Source organism: Petaurus breviceps, unplaced genomic scaffold (assembly GCF_028583685.1).
Source record: "Petaurus breviceps papuanus isolate PSGF00001 unplaced genomic scaffold, PetGlider_PUasm1.0 171, whole genome shotgun sequence".
NCBI lineage: Eukaryota > Metazoa > Chordata > Mammalia > Diprotodontia > Petauridae > Petaurus > Petaurus breviceps.
This window is the reverse complement of record NW_027185754.1, coordinates 12278662-12295740: the sequence shown is the minus strand read 5'-3', so window position 1 is coordinate 12295740 and position 17079 is coordinate 12278662. Positions and strand designations below refer to the sequence as shown.

Below are 17079 nucleotides of genomic sequence, written 5' to 3'. Positions count from 1 at the left end.
ATCCCTCTGGCTCAGAGTATACAATATTCCCCACCCTGACACATAGTGTGCCCTGTGAGTGGGTGGTGCTTCAGGAATGACACTGGATTGGCCTTGCTTTGGACAGTTTCCCTGGGACTCTCAGACATCAGAGTACAAGAGCTGAGAACCCCGATAAATGGCATTCAAGAAAAGTCAAGTACCATCTCTCCCTGCTGTGAGGTACTTGACTTTTTCCTCTAAGATCAAGTTGACTGTCAAATTGCACTAAGGAAGTCAATGGCCCTCAAAATTTATCCCAATTGGAGTTGGCCCCAGCTTAAGGAAGGGAAAGAGAGAAGAGCTCTATCCCCTCAGGTCCTATGCAAATTTGGAAGCAAAGCTGGTTTTCCTCAGAGGAGTAGATCAAAAGCCCTAGATCAGTTCGGAAGTTTCTTTGTTCAAAGATAGAATCCAATCTATCCTTTATATATGTGTGTGTGTGTGTGTGTGTGTATAGTATGTATATATATACACATATGTATGTATGTATAATGCTTTGATGTCTTGAAAAGAATAATGGACTCAGCCAGGAGATTCCGTTTCAAAGCTTAAGTACTTATTAGTTATGTGTCCTGGATCAAGGCATTTCTCCTCTCCAAAACTCAGTTTCTTCTTCTGTAAAATGAGGATAATACTCGAACTACTTGTCCCGTAAGGTGATTGAGGGAAAAGTGCTCTGAGTAACTCAAAGAGCTATGGAAGTCTGAGTCCCACACAGGCATACTTACCCATAGGATTTCATTTGAGCCTCATAACCGCTATTCAAATTGGGATGAGCAGGAATTATAATATGCATTTTTCAGATGAGGAACCTGAGGACCAGAAAGATGAAGTGATTTGCCCAAGGTCGCATTAGCCCTTAAGTATCAGGACCATGACTTGGAACTCAGATTTTCTGGGCACTTTCCACTACACTGCTCTGCTTTTGTTGGTGCATTTGAAAGACACTCAAGGACAAGTGCTTTGGCACGGCCTGAAATCCTTGCTACCAGGATAGACAGAAGCTAAGGAGCTCTGGAACTGTAAGGTGCAGAAAAGCTCATGTCTATCAGGCACCCATACCGACTCTACTACCAGTATAATGAGTTCCTGAGACAAAGCACCACCAGGCCACCTAAAGAGGGGGCAGCCCAGCTCTGGTGAGGCCTGTAACCAAGTCTGCCAACTTCAATTTTATACCCCTCCTTACGGTCAGACATTCTTTTTTACTTTCTGATTTTTGCATTCATTGGGTTTTGGCTGGAATAACTTACACTTACCTGTGTGACCTTAGGAAATCATTTAACCTTGGCCGGGCCTCAGTTTACTCACCTGTTAAATGAGGAAGTTGGACTAGATTTCCCTGAAGGTCCTTTTAGCTCTAGCTCTATGGTCATATGAACTTATGATAGGAGTATCCCAACCACTGGTCCACTCTGTATAAGGAGAACTGATAACTATGGAAATATCATATTTAGGTTAAGGGAAATAGCATTGTATAACAGAAAAATTCCTGAATTTGGAGTCAGTAAATCTGGGTTCTAGTCTACCCTCTACCACTAACTAACTGTGTGACCTTGGAGAGTCATTTCCTTTTTCTGAGTTTTCATTTTCTTGGATATAAAATGAAAATCATTGAGTCACAGTATCATGAGATCTCAGGGAGCTAAAAGTCATTTAGTTCAATTCTCTTACATCACAGATGAAGAAATTGAGGCCCAGGGACTTAAGTGACCTGTCACAGAGAGGCAGTATTTGAACTCAGGTCCCATGACTACAAATTCAGTGTCCTTAACATTGGGGGTTGGACTAGATGGTCTCTAAGGAACTTAGAGATGCCATGGCTAAGAACTACATTTCAATATTTCTGGACCTTTTTTCTTAGTCTCTACAACTTACTCAGCGACCACATACAGTAGACACTAACTAAAGCATAAGATGGAGGATAGAATACTAGAAACAAAGTCACGAAGGATCTAAGTCTAACCTGTCAACAAACAGGAATCCCCTTTAGAGAATGAAATTCACTCCCTTCCTGCTGAGACACCTGTTTCACTTTCAGATAGTTCCATTAGGTCATATTTTCCTGATATTGAACAGAAATTTGCCTGTAGGAACCTTCAGTTCATTGGTCCTACTTCTGCTCTGTGGGACTAAATACCTAGGTTCCAGCTAGCTGCATGATTCTGACTCTTGGCCACAATTTCCTCATCTGTAAAGTGGGAATAATATCTGCCTTACTTAGCACAGAGTGTTGCTAAGGAAAACAAAGAAGCCTAGTCATAAGAAAAGTCAATGTAAGTAGCACATGCATCAGTTTCTTTTGCTCACCTGTTTCTCTTTGTTCATAGGATCTTGGGTTTTAGAGCTTGAAGGCACCTCTGAGAGCATCTATGGTCCAGCCCCATCAATTTACAGAAAAAATACCTGGAGCCCAGGGAGGTTTTATGATTTTCTCAACTCACACAAGTAGCAAGTGACAGAAGCAGGATTTAAACCCAGGTCCTCTGAGTAAGAGCCAATGGCCTTTCCATTGTCTTGCACTGGGGATGAGCAGGGGTGTAAGAAGAATCATGTAAAATTGATGGTGTTTTTAAAGTATATGGGAGGCAGGTATGGAACCTTGCATATATTGTCAGGGTTTTTTTTCAATGTATTGATCAGTTTTACTGATCTTTTTTTCTCTTATCCTTCTCTTTCCTTTTTTCTTTAAAAAAATAGTTGTTAGAAAACTGTTACAATGGAGGGGAAGAGCAGGAAGGTGAAAGGGAACGGGTAAAACTTATTCTCATCGAATTTGGCTTAAGGAGGGAATAACATACACTCAATTGGGTATCCTACCCTACAGGAAAGTAGGGGGGAAGCGGATAAGGGGGGGGGTGATAGGAGGGAGGACAGAGTCAAATTAGAAAAAAGAATAAGTGGGGAGCAGGATAGGATATATAGTCAGTCTTTCACAATATAACTACGATGGAAATGTTTTGCATAGCTACACATGTACAACCTATATTGAATTGCTTGTCTTCCCAGTGGCGGTGAGTGAGGAGGGAAGAAGGGAAAGAATCTGGAAACCAAAGTTTTAAAAATAAATGTTAAAATTTTTTATTATTATTACATGCAACTGGGAAATAAGATATACAGCCATTGGGATATAGAAATCCATCTTTCCCTACTAGGAAGTTAGGGCCATGGGGGAGGATAAAAGAGAAAGCAGGTTAGGGGAAGGGGTATTCAGTAGGCTCGCTAGCTTGGGGTAAGGGATAGGAGAAAGATGGGGAGAGATTTTGTAACTCAAAATCTTGTGGAAATGAACATTGAAAACTAAAAATAAATAAATATTTTTTTTTTAAAGAAAAAATAGTTGTTATACAGGATGACTTTCTGGTAAAGGAAAGAGATAGATATAGGAGAAAATTTAGGTGATGTAAAAACAAAATGTCAGTAAAGATGTATAAAATATTAATATATATGAAGTATTATTGTAAGAAAAATATAACCTAGTGTTGGTTATTTTCCTCTGTCTTGTATTATTTTTGTTTTCTCATAAATACGAGACTCAACTAGACTTTAATCTACAGGGCAAGGACTAAATTTGATATATCTTTAACATCCCCTACCTCCTACTTTCTCTCTACCCCACCTCACACAGGGTTGAGTACCAAGTAAATGAACAGTAAGTGCTTCCTAATTCACTGAATGACTGATGGTCATGGGAAGTCTTGGTTGAATCTTGCTGCATAAGACACCTGCTTCATAAGCTGTTGGAAGCACAAAGCTTGAAATCAGCCAAACTCAGGGGCAAATCTAGGAACAGTATTTTTTCCTGAGTAGGACAAAAAATGACAAATAATCATAGTGAAGTCATAAATAAAGACCAATGGACCTTTTCCTCAAAAATATCCTAAAAGGAACTACCAGCAGCCTTGCAAAATGAGCAGATGCAGCTCCCTTTTCTTTTTGTTTTATATGTATATTTATTTATTTATTTATTTATTTCATTAAATATTTCCCAATTACATGTAAAAAATTTAATATTCTTTTTTTTTTTTTTACATTTTGGATTCCAAATTCTCTCCCCCACCTCCCACATTTTTCCCTTCCTTGAAAAGGCAAGCAATTTGATATTGATTATACATGTAAAGTCATGCAAAACATGGTTCCATATTATTGGCCCCCTTTTAAAGTAATTACTATTCACATTTCTTTTTCCTCCAGTAAACTTGCTGTTTGGGGCTAGAGTGTTTTTCCACCACAGTTTTTGTTTTCCATCTCCAGGCAGCAAGGCTCTTGAATCAGAGAAATGGCACAATCGTCATCAGGGTCTAAATTAAGCACAATGTTCCAGATCCTAGGGAGCACAATAAATCAGCATTTTAGTTCATTTGATATGACTTCTAATGGAATTCTGCATGTACTTTTACAAACTCTACAACTTGAGAAGGAAAAACAAATGAAGGGATACTGTGTGTTTGGCAGAGTAGCAGAGAGAAGTGGAGAACTGAGGTGATTTTCATTCGCGTTCCATGGAGATACACTTACAAAAGCTAGCTCTCACCCTGTCCCCTATTTCCAGTCTGTAATCTCTGTCCCCATCACAATATTCATTCATTCAATATTTATTGGTGATCTATTATGTGTAGGGTACTATGCCAGGCACTGCAGGAGATATGAAAGAAGTGCAATTACAAAGAACAATTTAGTAAGAAAATAGGATACACACATAAATACCAATGAGCCTCCTAGACAAGATCCATAATTACTCAAAAGAATTTGCTCCAACAATCCACAAAGGAAAAACCAAGAGGACAAAGAATACCAGTGGCACAGACAATGCCATCTAACTAGATGGACAACCTATAGAGCATGGACATCAGTGTATCTTGGGCAGATACTACACATGGACAGTGAGTTGGACCCAAAATTTTAAAAGAGAGAGAATAAGCTAGATTTCCTTTGGGGAATTTCAGAGTTGCTTTAATTACTCAAACTTTCTCCCTGAAACTAAAAGGCATTTTTTCAATGCCAACATTCTCCTAATGGTATTATACAGATGAAAAATATCAAATATTGTATTCTCGAAATATTTAAAAAGCTGTGTGTTACTCTGAATACAGAGAAGAATGGAATATGAATTAATGCAGAGTGAAGTAAGTAGAACCAGGAAAACAATATACACAATGACTACAAGGTAAATAGAAGAAATAAATATGAAAAAATCAAAAGGGAAAGTAGCAAAATTACAAAGAACAAGCAAGACTCAAAAGAACAGATACATGAGGACATCTCCACCCATTGCAGAGGTGGGAGGGCCACAAGTATAGTATGTTGCACATCTTTTCAGACTTTTTTGATGTGTTGATCTGTTATACTGATTTTTCCCTCTTTTTCTTTTTTTTTGTCTTAAAAAAGCTACTTGTTATATGGAATGGTTGGGAGGAGTAAAATGAAATTATGGTGATGCAAAAAAGATATCAATAAAATATTATTTTAAAAAATCAATATTACTCAAAGGGCAATAGAGAGATGCATGTTGGGTGTGAGCAGACCACAGCATAATACAAACAAAAAATTGCTAAGGAGAACTAGAATAAAGGATGTCATTGAAGAACACAAGTTGGTCATGTGGCAGGAGCAAGGGATAGTCAATGGGGACAAGCCATGTATGTGTTCTACTGGTATCACTGCAAAGGCCCCAACACATTGGGTAAGTCACCAGTCCTCCATGGAAAACTTAGGAATGCGAAAAAATTTGTACAGGATGGGTAAGCAAAGATGGGCTATGATCTGCGTAGGTGAATAAAACACCCACATCAATGAGATCATTGATCCAATTAAGTATGGAGAGCAGTATGAAAATAAGTAATGTATAAATGGAATACTCGTAAGAGTAATATATGAATAGTGTGAGAGATTTCATGGTACAAAGAACAGAGGGGTTTCTGATCTTGGGGTCAGAAAGCTCTTGACTCTGCCACATACTGACTGTGTACCCCTCTACAAGGCACTTAACCTCTCAGTGCCCCCAAGAAACTAAGGCTTTAAGTTTCCATACTCCCCCCCAAAAATGGTATACACAGTGTTATAGGAGGTCAGAAGAAAGAACAGTCATAAAAATAAGTAAAATGTCATAAAGTGTTGTTCCCAGAAAAATAAATAATGGCTTTCCCAAATCCAACCTATAAGGATTATAGATTTAGAGATGAAAGCGACCTGAGAGGTCATTTAGTCCAACTCTCATTTTACAAATAAGAAGAGGGGAGGGAAGGAATGTGCCAAGTGCTTTACAAACACTGCTCTATTTGTTCCTCACAACAACCCTGTCAGGTAGGTGCTATTATTATTCTCATTTTACAGTTGAGGAAACTGAGGCAAGCAGAGGTTAAGTTACTTGTCAAACGTCTACACAGTTAGTAAGCTTCTGAGGTCATGTTTGAATTCAGGTCTCCTTACCTCCTGGCCCAGTGCTCTGTCTACTGGCCACCTTAGAAGACCCAGGTCTAAAAAGAGAATATGTTTGTATTTGAACTAGGACCTCTTATCACAAAAACTATACTTTCTGTGCTACATGAAAGTGACCATGGAGGCTATGCAGAGAAAGAACACTGGATTTGGAGTCAGAGGACATGGGTTCAAGTCCCATTCTGGCCCCTTAGTAGCTGTATAATCTTAAACAAATCCCTTCAACTCTTGAGCATCAGTTTACTCACCTGACAAATGAAAATGACCTACCTGCACCAAGGACTGATGTGAAGGAAGCATTTCACTAGCCTTAAAAGTACAATACAAAAGCTAACTTTTATTTTGTTTGTTGTGTAGCCAAATCCTCATGGAGGCATCAGGGAGTGTACTGATGAGGTTCACCAATTAAGATACCTCTTAGAAGCGAATGTGCATCATTCTGTCTTTGTCATCATTTTAGAGATGAAGAAACTGAGACACAGAGAGATCAAATAATTTCCTAACATCACACAGCCAGGGGCAAATAGACTAGCCAGAGAAGTCAGAATCACATTGTATCCTCATGTATCACCTACACAGACCAGAAAGAGAGAGAGACAGAGACAGAGACAGAGAGAGACAGACAGACAGAGACAGACAGACAGAGACAGACAGACAGAGAGAGAGAGAGAGACGGAGAGAGTGACAGACAGAGAGAGAGACAGAGAGAGAGAGAGAGACAGACAGACAGATAGACAGACAGACAGACAGACAGACAGACATACAGAGATGGCACATCTCCTTCCCAGGAGTGGTGCAATTCCAAGAATCCTGAGATGTGAGGATCCTTAGAGAGATGTCATCAGGCAGGGTGTGGCCAATATACCCAAGAGCAAGTTCGGGGGAAACATTACCCACTGTCATTTGTTCTAATTTATCATGTGTTGTCAGAATAAATCAGAGTGGTTGTCAGATGATTTATTGGCTGATTGGCTTCAGAAGTGCTCACTAAGTGGAAATGTTCTCTTGCCCAAGAAGAGGGAGATAGTCAGAGAACAGCTGAGGCATCCTGGAAAACAACACCGCAGCCCACACCACCACCACCCCCCCCCCCCATACCTATCACACCAGCCCAGGGAATAGGTATCTTTTGCAACCAGAACAACATCTGATATTGCTAAAAAAAATTCACCAAAAATGTAATCCTGGTACTGAAAGGAAACTTAGAAGTGGTCTAGTCCAACCTCTAAACCTGACACATGAATCTTTTCTACAGGCACTATGCTTGTTCCTGAACTTTCCTTATCATGAGGTAGCCAGGTGACACAGTAGAGAGAACACTGGACTTGGAGTCAGAAAGATATAAGTTCAAATCCTGTCCCAGAAACATATTTAGCTGTGTGATGGTAGGAAAATTATTTGACTCTGTGTCTCAGTTGCTTCATCTCTAAAATGATGACAAAGACAGAATTTGCCTTACAAGGTTGTTATGAGAATAAAATGAAATAATATATTTAAAGCACTTGCAAACTTTAAAGTGTTGTATAAATACTAGTTATTATTTTTGTCATCTTCCTCATCTGGGCTGTGCTTGAACACTTCTAGTGATGGGGAGCTCACTATTTGGGGAATCCTCCCACTCAATTATTGGATAGCTCTATTGATTAGAAGGCTTTTCTTTATAGGGAGCTAAAATTTCCCTCCTTTTGAATCCCTCCCATTGGTCCTAGGTTTGTGCTGTACTACTAAGCACAAAAGTCTTTCTGAAGTCTGAAGACAAATGACATATCCTTTCTAAGTATTCTTTTCTTTAGGCAAAACATCCCAGGTTCCTTTAGTTAATTCTTATATGGTATGGTCTCTAGTCTTCTCACTAGCCACTATACTCTAAATAAATTCTGACCATAAGCTACCAAAATGGTTTAAAATGCCAGGATGACCAAGTCAGAAACATAAGCCTCAAGGAGCCATGATAATGTCCAGCATACATACGGGAATGGTCCCCAGCTCTCCCCAAGGCAGAGGTTGCCGGACCTGCTTTCCATTGAACCCAAAATTTTTCCATAGAGATCAAAAGGATCATAGCTTTAGATGCTTATTGGTTACCTAGTTCATTTCCCCTACCCCCATTTTACAGAAAAGAAACTGAGACCAAGAGAGGTAAACTGATTTATCCAAGATCACACAAGTAGTAAAACAACTGAACCAGGATTTTTAAAACAAGCCGGAGCACAAAGCTTCCTTCCCGAGGCATAGTTTAAAATGAGCCTTGTGGGACTGCCTGCAAGAAACATTTCAGAATTCCCCAACCACAACCTGAAAGACCCCTCATAGTCACAGCAGTAGGAAGCTCGAGTTGCCAGCAGAGTGAATCTTCATATGGCTTTTGGCCTTGTGCACTGGAGAAGACCACAAAGACAAATGATCACATCAAAAGCAAGCTCATTAAGTTTTTACATGGGATTGCTGGGTTACTCTTAACTCCCCATCTAGTCATTACTCATTGTGCCTTTAGCATGCAGTCCTACAAGCTCAATTTTTTTTCTCTCTCCTTAAGGGCAAAAAAAAAGGAAAGAAAGAAAGAAAAAGGAAAGTAGTAGAGAGAAGAAATGGTACTGGTTTTTAAATGGTTTCCCCAAACATTTCTTCGGTACCAGGTTTCTGGGCATTGCAGAATAGCAGAATATTCCTATAATCCATTTAACTTAGTGAAGGCAATTGTAAATGAGGCCACTAAAGACAGCTAGAGGGAAATTAAACACATGCCTAAGGATTGGTCTGCTTGTCATAGCCATTTTTTTCCATCTTGATCAAAATCAACTGTGGGTCTTGTTCAGAGCTTTGAATTTTTAAAGACAAGAGGAAGGCCCTTCAGTGTCAGGCTATTGAGAGATCTAAGCTCTAGTCCTGGCTTTGCAGCTATGTGACCTTCAGCAGGTTACTCTCCCTCTCTTGTCCCAGTTTCAAGTAAAGTGATGCAAGTTGCACTAGATGATTGTTCCTGATTGGTGATTCATTTAAACTAAAGTGAAAAGGAAGGGTATAAGCATTTATATGGTGCCTACTATATAGTGTCAGCTATGGGGCAGCTAGGTAGTTCAGTGGATAGAGTGCTGATCCTGGAGTCAGGAAGCCTCATCTTCCTGAATTCAAATTCGACCTCAGACACTAGCTGTGTGATCCTGGGCAAGTCACTTAACCCTGCTTGCCTCAGTTTCCTCATCTGTAAAATGAACTGGAGAAGGAAATGGCAAACCACTCCAGTATCTCTGCCAAGAAAACCCCAAATGAGGTGACAAAGAGTCAGACACAACTAAAAAACTACTGAACAATAACAACAATGTGTCAGTCACTATTCTAAGAGCTTTGCAAATGTTATCTCATTTGATCCTCACAAACAATCCTATCAGGTAGATACTGTTAATGTCTCCATTTTATAGTTGTAGAAACTGAGGCAAACAGAAGTTAAGTGACTTGGCTAGGATAACACAGGTAGTAAGTGCCCGAAGCTGAATTTAAATTCGTGTTAGCCCAGAGCTATGTCCACCGAACCACCTAGCATACAGCATCTAAGAGGCGCAGAACACACTTCACTTGCAACTGTCCACCCCAGCGACCCTCCCATCCACCCCACTGATGTGCACATACTGTTCACTCCTCTCACCCCTTCTACCTCTTGCTCTCAGCTCTTGTTATGGGTGCAGTAATTAAATCAATATTGCCCTGTTACCATTTTACTTAGAAAGGCGGAAAAGTTGCATCAACTGCTTGCCCTATGGTCCAATTCTCTATTGCTGGGACTCCTCAGACTCCCTATCTAGCACTCTCATATAAGTGTTATTGCCCACTCTAAAATGTAAGCTCCTTGGGGCAGGGACTATCCTACTTGTGTATTTCCATCCCCAGTACTTAGTAAGGTGCCTCACATATAGGAAACATTTGAAAAGACTTTTTCATTCATTTAAGATCTCTGTCAGCCCTAAAATGATATGGCTCCATGGGTCTGAATTTATAAGCTTTCCACAAGAGTGATTGCCTTTGGTTTATCAGACCCAGATTAGAAGTTTTCATGGAACCCCAATGGAAATAGCATGGAACTGATGATTTTATACACTCTGAGCTTCTGTTAAAATCCAAAGAGCAGAATCAGTGATCTGTCATACTGAGATGGTAGCCTCCCAGTAGGCTGTTTATGGTCCAATGAGATCTATTTTGTAGGAGAAAAGAGTGTTCAATTTAGATTTAGGAGACCTAAATTTAAACCCTCAGTCTGACACTTACTACTCATGTGACCACAAACCAATTCACCTCTCTGGTTCTGTTTCTTCATTTCTAAAATTAGGGAATTATGAGTTAATATCTATTACTAACTCTTACTCTAAAAAAAATTCTGGGTGAAGCAAGGATGCCCATTATCACCTCTATTGTTCAATGTTGTACTAGAAATATTAGCAATAGCAATAAGAGAAAAAAAAGGAACTGAAGGAATTAGAATAAGCAATGAGGAAACAAAACTATCATTCTTTGCAGATGATATGATGTTATACTTAGAGAATTAACTAAAAACCTACTTGGAATTATTAACAACTTTAGCAAGGTTGTAGGATATAAAATAAACTCACATAAATCATTAGTATTTCTATAAATTACCAACAAAGTTCAGCAGCAAGAAATAGAAAGAGCAATTCCATTTAAAATAATGTTCTCCTGGTTCTGTTAACCTCACTTTGCATCAATTTATGTAAGTCTTTCCAGGTCTTTCTGAAATAATCCTGCTGGTCATTTCTTATAGCACAATAATATTCCATCATTTGGAATGACTTGTTTAGCCATTTCCCAGCTGATGTGCATCCTTCTGATTTCCAGTTCTTAGCTATCACAAAAAGAGCTGCTATAAATATTTTCACATAAATAGGTTCTCTCTCTCTCTGTCTCTCTCTGTCTCTCTGTCTCTGTCTCTCTCTCTGACTGTCTCTCTCTCTTTCTCTCTGTCTGTCTGTCTGTCTCTATCTCTCTCTCTCTGTGATATAGACCTAGCAGTCATATTGTTGTATTGAACAGCATGCACAATTTTATAGCCCTTTGACCTTACTTTCAAATTGTTCTCCAAAATGTTGGATGACTCTTTCAACAGTGCATTAATACCCCAGTTTTCCCACATCCCCCCCAACATCCTTCATTTTTCTTTTTTGTCATATTAGCCAATCTGATAGGTGTAAGGTGGTACCTCAGAGTTGTTTTAATTTGCATTTCTCTAATCAATAATGAATTAGAGGGCAGCCAGGTAGCACAGTGAGTAAAGCACTGGCCCCAGTGTCGGGATGACCTGGGGATCAAATCTGGGCTCAGACACTTAGCACCCACCCAGAAACACCTGGCTGTGTAACCTGGAGCAAGTTACTTGACCCCAATTGCTTAGGGGCAGCCAGGTGGCTCAGGGAGTAAGAGTACCAGCCCCAGTGTCAGGATCGAATTCGGGCTCAGATACTTAGCACCACACCCAGAAATAACTGTCTGTGTAACCCTGAGCAAGTTACTTAATCCCAATTGCTTTTAAAAAAAATAATGAATTAGAGAATTTTTTTCATATTACTATAGATAGCTTTGATTTCTTTGTCTGAAAACTGCCTGTTCATATCCTTTGACCACATATCAATGGGTAATGACTTTTATTTTTATAAATTTAACTCAGTTCTCTATGTATTTGAAAAATGAGACCTTTATCAGAGATACTTGAAAATTTTTTCCCCAGTTTTCTGCTTTTCTTATAATTTTGGTTGCATTGATTTTGTTTGGGCTAAAACTTTTTTTATTTTATATAATCAAAATTATCTATTTTACATTTTGTAATTCTCTCTATCTCTTGTTTGATCATAAATTCTTCCCCCATTCATAGATCTGACAGATAAACTATTTTATCCTCATTTGCTTATGGTATCACTCTTTATGTGTAAATCATGTACCTATTTTGACCAGATCTTGGTATATGATGTGAGATGATGTTCTATATCTTGTTTCTGCCATACTGTTTTCCAGTTTCCCTAGGAGTTTTTGTGAACTAATGAGTTTTTGTTCCAAAAGCTTTGATCTTTCAATTTATAGTATACCAGATTACTGCAGTCATTTACTATAATATAATTTGCACCTACTCTATTCCACTGATCCATCATCTATTTCTTAGCCTATGAAAAATTGTTTGATAATTACTGCTTTATAATACAGTTTGAGGTCTGGTATGTCTAGACTACCTTCCTTCCCCTTTTTTTATTGATTCCTTTTATATCCTTGAGCTTTTGTTCTTCTAGATGAATTTTGTTATTTTTTTCTAGTTCTATAAAATAATTTTAATAGTTTGATAGGTATAGAACTGAACAGATAGATTAAATTAGGTTAAGTCATTTTTGTTACATTGGCTCAGCCTACCCATGAGCAATTAATATTTTTCTCAGTCTTTAAATCTGACTTGGTGTGAAAAGTATTTTGTAGTTGTATTCATATTGTTCCTGGGTTTGTCTTATTAGGTAGACTCCTGTGTATTTTTGTGCTATAAGAAATGACAAGCAGTATGATTTTCAGAAAAACCTAGAAAGACTTACATGAACCAATGCAAAGTGAAGTGAACAGAACCAGCTGAATGTTATGCACAGTAACAGCAATATCATACAATGCAGAAGTGTGAATAACTTAGTTACTCTCAGTGAAACAATGATCCAAAGGACTAATGGTGAAGCATTCTATCCACCTCCAGAGGAAAAAAAAAATGGATACTGTTTGAATACAGACAGAAGCATGCTATTTTTCATTTTCTTTATTTCATTCAGTCATGCCCATGTAATAAATGACAATACCACCAAACCTAATTTTCACATTTAATGCTATTCCATACAAACTGACAAGAGAATATTTTGATAGAGTAAAATAAAATAATAAAATTCATTTGAATAAAGCAAAAATCTAGAATACTGAATGAAACATGTAAAAGGTAAAAATCAAGGAAAGGAAGTACTTCCAGTCTTCACAATATGTTATAAAGCAGCAATCATCAAAATTTGTCATTGATTAAAAAATAGAAAAGTCAATCAATGGAACAGACTAGATAAGAAAATCAGAAATGATGAAATTCAATAACTCAAAATGATAAACTGAAAAATAATTACTTAAAAGATAATATCCTATTTGATAAGAATTATCAGGAAAATTGGAAGCAATCTAGCAGAAATTTGTTTAGACTACCATCTTATACCACATCCTATAATGAAATCAAAGTGGATATATGATCTCAATAATAAAAATCATACAAGAAAAAAAATTAAAAAGAAGCAAATAATATACTTTCATAGCTATGTAGCACCAATGTAATATACACAGCACCCACAGTCACTATAAATATACCTGCATGGTGCTCAATCACAAAAATATAACAGACTCTCCATATAGAAGACAGAAGCAAAACATTTATTCATACACCATAAAACCGAATCCCAAAACCAATAAGCCAATTCCATTATCATAGCAAAGAAGTCAATAAGCCACAACAGTACAGAGAGCCACAGCATCCTTTAGCCTTCCCACAAACCAACATTTACTCATAAACCTAACTGTCTGCTTGCCTGCCATCCTCTCTTTTACCACTGTCTAGCTGTTCTGACTCATAGCTTCCTGTGGGCTCTGCTCTACCCTTCAACAAGCTCCTTCTACCACAGGTTTCATGTGATTACATTCAGTCTATTAGGAGGCAGAGTTTATTTGCAAAGCAGGGAAGGTCTTCAAATTTCCTTAGGCTTATTAAGGGGCAGGGAAGATCTTCAAATTACCATTACAAGCTATAGGAGTGAGATTAATTCTTTAACAAAAGACAAAGGCAACTAAAAAAGAAAAAATGAATTATTTTGTTTACAAGAAATTGAAATTTTTCTGTAGAAACAAAATAAACATATCTAGTATAAGAATGAAAGTGACTGACTGGGAAAAAACTTTCCATAAAATATTTATAATAAGAGTCTGGTAAACAAGGTATCTAGACAACTAACAGAAATGTATAGGACCAAAATTAATTTCCCTATAAAGAAGGTCAAAGGATATGAAAAAGTTCTCAAAAGAATTCCAAACTATTTAGAACCATGTGAAAGAACAACTAATAATAAGAGAATGAAAATCAAAACAAGCTTGAATTTTTACCTCAAACCCAGGAAATTGGCAAAGATAACAAAAGATGGAGATAATCAATGTTGGAGAGATTTGGGAAACGGGCACACTAATTCCTTGTTGGTGGATGTTTAAATTAGTACAGCCATTCTAGAAAGCAATTTAGAATTTTGTAAATAGAGTGGCTAAAATGTCCATATCCTTTGACCCAGATATTCTACTGCTAGGTACCCCTAGGAAAATTCCATATACAGGGTGTCCCTAAAGTCTGGACACATAGGAAATCTCATTAACTATGCCTATTTTCAGGAAATGAAATGAATGAAATTTTCAACATATTATTTAATTAGTATAAATGAGATTTCATAGGAAGACATAGGAGATACATAGGAAATCTCATTAATTAATTAAATTAATTTAATCTCATTCAAATGGAAAATAGTCCCCAATAGCTAATGAAAGCTTTTATTCTGTATGAAATTGTCATGGCTAAAATTTAAGCTAATTAAATAAAATGTTGAAAATTTCACTCATTTCATTTCTTGAAAATAGGCATAGTTAATGAGATTTTCTATGTGTCCAGACTTTAGGGACACCCTGTATGCCTAATTATTTATAACAGCGTTTTTGTGATGGCAAAAGAAATCAGAAACAATATAGATGTCCATAGCTTGAGCAACGGCTAAACAAATTGTTGCACATGAATGTAATAGAATATTTCTGTGCTAGATGATAAGCACAATAAATACAGAGAAGCACAGAGGGACTTATATGAACTGATGCAAACTGAAGTAAGCAGAGCCAATAAAATAATATATACAGTGACTAAAGCAACGTAAATAGAAAGAACAATCACAAAATGACCAAAAATGGATGGTAATTGTTTTTTAAACAAGCATGGCCTCAAACAAAAGATATGAGAAGGAACCTCTCTTCACCTTTGTAGAAGTGAAGAGTACATGGGTATGGAATATGGCATATAATGCTAGATAAAAATGTTAAGTGTATTAACTAGTTTTACTGAATGATTTGTCTGTCATTCCTCTTTTTTCCCTCTTAAAAAATCCTTTGTTATAAAGAATGAATCTCTGGGAGGGGAAGAAGAAAGATGTGGTGGGAAATTTAGGCAATTTTGTAAAGACAAAAATATAAAAATACATTTTATTTTTTGACAAACAATGCAAAAGCATGGCAACTGAAAAGACTTACATGAACTAATAACAAGTGAAATTAGCAGAGTCAGCAAAAAAACATGACTTCAAAAATGTAAATGAAAAGAACAACCACAACGATTAAAAGATGAATGTTATGAAACTATAAAGAACAAGTTTAATTTCTGAAAAGAGATATTAGAAGACACTTCCCCATACTCCTTTGAAAAGGTGCAAAGTACACCACTTATGGAATATTGTAGGTAGTGGTAGATTTTTTCAATATATCGAGTGGTTTTGTTGGATTATTTTCCCCCTCTTTTTCTTTAAAAACAATTCTTTGTTGTAGGGGATGATTCTTTGATAGAGCAGATAGGGAGAAATCTGAGGAGGTGGAAGTCTATATTAAAAGCAAATGATATCAACAAAAACATATGTTAATAAAAACCTGTGTTCCCATCATACCATCTGCTAGTTGGATGGTACATTTATTCCCTTTCATCATCATTATACATTTAACTCAGTATCTTTACAAATGAGGGACCATTTTCAACATGTCTACCTGCCCCATTCCATGTAACCCTTCTGCAGAGCTCATTGAGTTTTGTACATTTTTCTTTCCATCATACACTAGGTAATAACTAGCTTTTGCTCTTCATTTTTTTCTTGGACCAGTCTTCTGCTGCTCAGACCACTAGAAGCAGCTCTTCAGGCTTAAATATTTCTGCCTTGGTCTTTATAGGCACTAGCTCATTGGTCAATATCACCTATTTATGGTTGAAATTGATCTGAATGATTCAATCTATGCATGGTCAATGGATGAAATGATTCCTCTATACCTAAAATGCTAATCATTCAATGAAAAGAGTAGAGTTGGAGTGATAAGAGCACTGAGTTTAAGTCCTGACTGTGACACCAGCCATATGAATGGACTTTTCCTTACCTGTAAAATGAAGTTAATAATCCTTGTATGACCTTTCTCACAGGATTATTGTGAGCAAAGTGCATTGTAAACCTTAAAATTCTGTATAACTGTTATTGATTCTTGTTGGTATGTTGTTATTCCTTATATTTCCTCATTGGAATATTTATGGGATCATAGATTTAGAGACAGAAGAGCCTTTCAGGGTGATCTAGTACCAGTGTCATACCCAAGGTCACACAATGGCAGAACCAAGATTTCAACCCAGGTTTTCTGACTTCAAATCCAGCTCTCTTTCCAGTGCAACACACACCTGCTGTCTTCTATTCACAGGTTAACTTTGGGATCCAAACTTTTTCTTAGAAACAGAACAGACTTTTTGAATCTTTTCCAATTCTCTGTTCTATCACAGTTTCTCTTTCT

At 37.3% G+C, this 17079-nt stretch overlaps 1 long non-coding RNA gene across 1 annotated transcript in view; it reads right to left on the bottom strand.

Moving 5' to 3' along the window:
* Nucleotides 1-3967: 3967 nt before the first annotated feature.
* The window catches only part of LOC138157280 (uncharacterized), a 97832-nt gene continuing 84720 nt past the window's right edge, over nucleotides 3968-17079 (bottom strand). The window contains exon 4 of the long non-coding RNA XR_011167349.1: nucleotides 3968-4348. This is a non-coding gene — a long non-coding RNA (uncharacterized lncRNA). The remainder of the gene's footprint in view (nucleotides 4349-17079) is intronic.